The sequence below is a fragment of the Arachis duranensis genome, chromosome 4, assembly GCF_000817695.3.
Source record: "Arachis duranensis cultivar V14167 chromosome 4, aradu.V14167.gnm2.J7QH, whole genome shotgun sequence".
In the NCBI taxonomy this organism is placed as follows: Eukaryota; Viridiplantae; Streptophyta; class Magnoliopsida; order Fabales; family Fabaceae; genus Arachis; species Arachis duranensis.
The window spans coordinates 92708193-92715981 of record NC_029775.3 but is presented as its reverse complement, the minus strand read 5'-3'; positions in this window follow the sequence as shown (position 1 = coordinate 92715981).

The following is a 7789-nucleotide window of genomic DNA, read 5'->3' as shown; positions in this document are numbered from 1 at the left end:
CTCCTGAAGGCGGGGCGTTAGTGACAGACGCAAAAGAATCACTGGATTCTATTCCGGCCTGATTGATAACCGACAGATGGATAGCCGTGCCGTGACAGGGTGCGTTGAACATTTCCACTGAGAGGATGGGAGGTAGCCACTGACAACGGTGAAACCCTTGCATACAGCTTGCCATGGAAGGAGCCTTGCGTGCTTGAAGAAGAAGACAGTAGGAAAGCAGAGATTCAGAAGACAGAGCATCTCCAAAACCTCAACCTATTCTCCATTACTGCAAAACAAGTAATCATTTCATGTTCTTTTGCTTTTCACAATCAATCCTGATAATTTCTGATATCTTGACTAAGATTTACAAGATAACCATAGCTTGCTTCAAGCCGACAATCTCCGTGGGATCGACCCTTACTCACGTAAGGTATTACTTGGACGACCCAGTGCACTTGCTGGTTAGTTGTGCGGGATTGCAAAAGTGTGATTGCAATTTCGTGCACCACATTTGAAGTTGCTGCTGGTGGATTGGTAGGATCTTGAGTAACAGGATCAATCGGGGTTCCATTGGGTGCATGTTCATCATTAGCATCAACAGGGTCAGCAACTACTGCAAGTTGAAGTTGCATAAGCCTTGCTTGTTCAGTAGCTTCCTCTTGTTTCTTCACTTTGAACGTTCTTCTATTGTGCCAAACTTCACCACAATACAGGCACCAGATTGGATTATACTTTCTTTTCATCCGTGTCTTTGAAATAACAGGCTGCTCATCTTTGTCCTTTCTCTTGTTCATTGTGGGCCTACCCAGCTTGATCTTAACTAGAGGCGGAACCGGTACTGGCGACCCTGTTTTTTCCCATAGATCTTGCCCCTTTATTGGATTCACATTGAAGCAATATGTTCTTCTATACGCATCCATCGTTAACCACTCATGGCAATACTCCTCAGGCCTCTTGTCATTCTTGTCTTGAATTGCAGTGATGGCATGCATGCAGGGCATACCTTTGCATAATACGACAAAAGCACAACAGCATAAAAACAATCTTTTAGCACAAATTTACAAATCTAAAAGAATTCACTAAAGAAGCATAATTTACAAATAGTAAAGAAACATATTTTCATTTATAATATTTTAGGATCTTAAATGCACAATATAAAGTTTTAGGATCTTAAATGCATAGAGAGCGACAACATAATATAACAACATAATTTAACAACCTAAATTCAGGAGCTATGGTGAGCATTTATACCTGTCAGCTGCCAGAATCTACATGTGCAGGTGCGACTTCCCAAATCCACCTCCAAATTCGTTGGTCAGCCTCACTTCATACAACACCTCCTTGTCATCACCCGACCATTGAGGAAACCAATTTCTTGACAACTTTGTCATTGCCTCTAACCGGCTTTGTTGAACTGGAGTAAGAATTCCCTAATAGTGCAATAACTTTCGCCTATTCTCAATCATGCTCTTCATGATGATCCTCCTGACTTCTTCAGCTAGTGTCAAGATGGGCTTTTGTGTTGAACGACTCACACGCGTTGTTGCATATTGTGTCCATCTTCGGCTCCTCTCTGAAGTGTGTCTTTGTCCATGCTTCATTTTGCCATTTATCAAGGTATGCCCAAGCTGGCTCACTAATCTTTTTTACCTTGCTCGTGTTTCTTTCAAATTCTGACATGGTTCTTGATCTAGCACATTTCCATACCATATCATTCAATTCCATGCTGCCCTATTGCTTCAAAAAATTCCTTTATAGATGCCAAACACAGAATTTGTGGTGAGCATTTGGCATGACTTCTTTCACAGGCGGAATTAGCCCCCGTATAAACATCAAAACTCAAAAAGATAATGAGTTAAAATAGTCCTTAAATGATCATCATTAAATCAATTTAGTCCTTAAAAATCTTTTCAAAAATAAAATAGTCATCACCTTTTGCATGTCTGAGATAAATGCCCAGTCATGCTGTGTGTCACCGAGGTCTTTGTGTAGAAGTTCCAAGAACCAACTCCAATTGTCTTTGTTCTCAACTCCCACAATCGCATAAGCAATCACGTAAACGTGATTATTGGCATCCTACCCACATGCAGTCAAAATCTGTCCCCCATGTAGATTCTTTAAAAATGCCCCATTCAATCTGATCAACGGTCTACACCCGGCCTTAAACCCTTTCTTACAAGCGTTGAGGCACACATAGAATCTCTGAAACTGTGGGGGCTCTCGGGCATCGGAATCACTCCAACCTGAATTTTTGAACCTGGGTTAGTGGTATACAGTTGATGGGCATAATCCCAAATCAGACCATATTGTGCAATCTCATCTCCTTCAACAACCTTCCTAGCTTTTTCTTAATGCCCTAGTGATACATGTACTATTCAGATGTATGCTACATTTTCTCATAAACCATTCAAACACCTTTTTGTGCTTCATTGTCGGGTGTTTTCTTAGTTTAGGAACAAGCTTCTTCAAAGTCCACTCCTGAGTAGCAGCTCTATTACTCTTGCTCTTAGGACATGTATGTTTATCCACTAAAGTCTTAATATGCCAAGACATATCGGACTTCTTCAAAGCACAATACACTACCCAAGGACAATTTTCTCCCCTACAAACAGCCTTAACCCGCACATTATCATTCTTCTTGAAAACAATATTCCTACTCCACTGTATAGTGTAGTCCCAAGTGGCATTCATAAACTCACGCTTTGTCATGAAGATCATACCTACCTCAAGTTTTAGCTCTCCAAATCTGGCTTTCTCGTTATACGGTGGATAAACCGCACAATCTTCCTCATCAGAATCCAATGCTTGATTCATATCTTCTGAATGCCAGGATCCACAATCAGATTCACTGTTAGAATCTACACCTCTTTCTGATTCTGAAAAATTGATAACAAACAGTATTTACAAAGTAACACAACACACCACTATAGAGTTTCATAAATAAAGTTTCATAAATAAAGTTTCTAACACAACACTATAAATAATAATCCTCATAATTAGAGTCATCTGTATCAATTGCCTTTTCAGTGGTCTTGTGAGATGCAGGCCTAGACTTCTCCTTGTTTTCATATTTCTTTGAACCTGAATTCTTACCTGCAACAACCCCACTATCATTATCACTATTACTATCACCAGAACTCTCATATCCATATCCCAAGATCTTCGGAGGCTTATACAGACTATCTTTGGTACTCTCGTACGAATCATGAGAGTCACTATCCTCCTGAAGTGGAGCTAGGATAACAACTCTACCACTCCTTGTCACATTGGTTCCCTTCACTGGTTCTTTCTTTTTATCTCCAACAACATGCTTCTTGAAAGGATGAGATCTTGAAGGTTAGTTGTGAGTCTTCAATAGTTGGGACTGAGCTTTTAAGGGTTGGATAGATGATCTTGATGGCTGAGATAAGGATTTCAGGGGTTGGTTGTGAAGAACAAATTGTGTTTCAGGATGTGATTTGGGCTGAGACATGACCTGTGATTTGGGTTGGAATTTGGGCTAACACATGGATTGTGATTTGGGCTAGGATTTGGGCTATGGTGGTGTATTGTTGGGTGTAGACATGGGATGTGGTTTGGGTTGGGACAGTAGCTGTGATTTGGGCCTTAAATAGTATCTCTTATTCAACTGGGAAGTATTTGTGGCCTTGGGTTTACAGGTGCTCTGGTTCTCTAATATAACTAACTCATCATCATCCTCACTCATACACTCAACCATGTGTGGCTCTGAGACTCTATGCACAAATAAATATTGATCGAATTGTGATTCCTTCTACAATCCTTCACCATTTCCAACAAATTAGCATCTACTTCTAACTTCCTCAACCCAACTTCAAGCGACATTATGGGTACTTTCTAGCAACAACCGTCCACCTCTGAATATTCTAACTCCTTATAATATCTCTTTACAAAGAAAACATCTAACGTATCCCCTTTAACTCCCGCTAACACCTTTGTATTGTCTGGTTCATAAATTTTTGATCTACCTTCATCATTCTTAAACTTTCCACCATGATGGAAAACAAATGTCATTGGATGATTTTCCATTTATAAATTAAAAATAGTAACAATGAATCATGAGAGTGCACTCTGTTTTATTTTTATTTTTTAGTACAATTTATTTATGTTTCATCAACAAAATTCCAATCACTACTTTCATCTAAAATGAACACCGTAAAGAATCAAACCCTGTCTTTTACAAGAACTAAACAAAATAAAAAATTTAATCTATCCACACACATTGCATTCGGCCATATCAAAACAGAGAGCATCCACATTTTTTCAACATACATAATGTCTGAACCATGACAAAACCCTAGCAGCAACTACCCCCAGCACAAAAACCCTAACCCAAAATCAATCAATATTCAAAATCATCGAATATGATACCACATATTCATATAAAAAAAGAAAAAAGAAGTAGAGAAGGAACTCGCCATGCAAGAGAACTTACCTCTCACCGGAAACAGCGCCTGCCACCGCAGAAGACTGGTGGCCTTCAAATCGTGACGAGGAGGACCAATCGCAATGCGAACAGCGTCGCTGGTTATTGCTTCCACAGGTGATCAGAGTAGCTTCTTCTTGTCACTCTGTTTTGGTGACTCTTCGTTGGTTTTGGGTGAAGGAGGGGGGAGTGTAAGTGAAAGTGAAAGGGAGAAGGGAAATGGGAGAGTTACTTCAGTAATAGGGATCCTTGCTATACAACGTCGTTTTGGATGAACCTAGGTGTCACTTAACGGTCCACGTGTACTGCCGTTAACGGAATATGTGAACCCATAAACAGAAGGACAAACGTGATTGATGTCAAATCTTTAGAGGATTAATTTGATTAAAAATTTCTTTCGGGGACAAAATTGATGATCGTGCAATCTTTCGGGGACCAATTTGAACATTAACCCAACATTTACGAGTTTTTATTTGGTCCTTAAAAGACTCAATTATTCTTTTCCCATAAAAATATTCCTTAGATTTAATATATATATGTAGAGTAATGTTATATAGTCAGTAAATATTATTATTTTTTGTCAGTACTTGATCAATAAAAATTTACACTTATATTTACAAATATTTTACATACAAAAAATATATAATTTGCATCTATATTTACCAGAATTTGACACATCTATTAATATAATTTCTACCCACGTTTTTTAAAATTTACACACATAAATTAATAAAATTTACTTGTTAAAGATAATTTAGTGTTTAAACTTTAAACTAATCTAAAAATACTACTAAAACTTACTGGTCCAAAATTTTTATATATATAATTTTATGAATGCGTGATTCGTTAATCAAATACTACTTGCAATAAAACTGTGCATTCAACCTCCCCCTCCCCCCGGCGGTCTTTTTTAGTACTTAAGGTTAAAGTATGAATAGTATAAGACGGTCTCATTCATATTTGTTAAAATTCAACTTTAGGTGTGGAAGAATGAAGTAGCTAGTAAAGGTGGAAAGTTACACTTTTGATAAGGCTTCATATCTGATCGGCTGATCAGTTGAATCATTAATCATAATGAATGATACTTCGAAAGATTTAAGCATGTGAGAGAAGGATAAACTTGGAAAAAATAATAAAAATATTTAATAATTAGTCAACATAAACTTGTAGACGTATAATTTTTACTTTTTCAGATGTGTGAACTTTTCTAACTGGATAATTAGTTGCAATTTCACCAATAATTTTGATAAATATTTATTGGTGGATCGAGCAAGTAGTGCATATTACACTTATACCAATATCATGGGTTATCACTGATTCGGGAATAATCAACCAATTATAGAGAAGAATAAATTCGTTTCATCTTAATGATATGGAAGAAAGAATAAATTCAATGTCTTGGTTTGATAATCAATTGGTAGTGAAATTGGAAGTAGTAATAAGGTCTGGAAGGTTATGTTTGTTTCTGACAACAGGACAAGATAAAATATTGAGTACAAGATATAAAGAATAGTGAGAACAATGACTTCACTAAGGTCTGCACTCATTGTGGCCAAGGTGGGCACATCATAGACGTCTATTATGCCAAACATGACTACCCATCCTGCCATCCCCGCTACCCAGGATGTCCCTGCCTCTCTGATTGTGCTCCTGTTTCTGTCAACAGCACCGCGACAGTAGTGTCTACTATTACATCATCATCATCGCATGCTTTAGTGCATAGAGAGAGGCCTGCACAGGGGGCATCTGTAGAGTCTCTTTTGGGCCTGACTCGAATACAACATAACAGCCTTTTAACTCTCTTAAAATGGGATGAGGCTCATGTTTCAACAGAAATGGATGAAAAGGCTACTCTTCATTCCCAAACTGGGCTCCTTCATTCTTAGCCCAAGTTTGAGTGACACTCATTTTCTATATTCTAATTACACCTTTTATATCTTAAATTCTTCTTCATATTTAAATTTTAGTGGTACTTGGATATTAGATTCCGGAACCACTGACCATATGAGTTCAAATTTATTTTGCTGTGTTTCATATTCAAAAAGTAAACCTATACTTATTCACATGCCTAATATTTTAAAGTTGTTGCACATTAAAGAGGTATTGTTCAATTTTTTCCTTTTCTAATTCTTTCTAATGTCCACTATTTATCCCAATTCTATTTCAATTTAATTTCTATCTCTAAACTTCATCCTTTCATTGTGAGCTTACTTTTTTCTCAAATTTCTTGCACTATACAGGAATCAAGCAGCTTGAGAATGATTAGTTTGAGTAGGCTAAGAGAAAAACTTTACATATTGGACCAAGCTTTTGCCATCAATAATCCATACAAAACACATTAAAAAAATTCCATGCATCATATCTTTCTCTTATAACCCCTTCTAACATATGGCATTTTCATTTAGAATATCTTTTTAGATATAGACTTCATTTGTTACAAAAATAATTTTCTATTATTACTTCGCACCAAGATAAAGAAAATTCTCAAATCAAGAAAACTTTATTATTTTTCAATAGTGTGAGTAGAGCTAGCACAACTTTTGGATTATTACATTTAGATATATGGGAGCCTTTTCGTCAAAACTTAATACATAATCATAAATATTTTTTAACTATTATTGACAATTTTAGTCGTTTTACTTGGATTATTTTTCTAAAATCAAAGAGTGAGGTCTCACAACATGTTAAAAATTTTGTTACACTTGTTGAAACTCAATTCAACTCAAAAGTTAAAATTATTTGATAATGGTCCGAAAATTTTTCTCAATAATTTTTACTCTTTCAAAGACATTTTTTATCAAAGAAGTTGTTTGAGGCTCCTCAACAAAATTGCAGAGTCAAAGCAACCATGAACACATTTTAAATGTGGCTCGTGCTTATCTAACTTATCTCTTAAATTTTGGTCATATGCAATTAATCATGCTGTTTATTTAATAAATAGAGTTCCTTCTTCGGCTCTCAATTTTAAAACCCTTTTTAAGACATTATTCCAAAAATATTTTAATTATGATAATCTCAAAATTTTTCGGTGTTTGTGTTATTTCTACTCTCACTGTCATCATTCAAAATTTGATCCTGGTGCATATAAAACACATATTTTTTGTTATCAAAATGGTTATAAAGGATTCATTGTTTATATTTTAGCCAAAAAAAGAGTTATTGTATCCAGAACTGTAATTTTTTTTAACTACAATTTTTCTTAGTCAAACAAAAACACTAAAGTCGAAATACAAATATTGATCCACATATCTCTCTTCCACTAATAACCTAAACAACAACTCTTCCATTTGATCGGCTATTTAGATCATTATACTTACCTATTCCTACTAGACTTCCACCTTTATCCCATGACCCATCCATTCT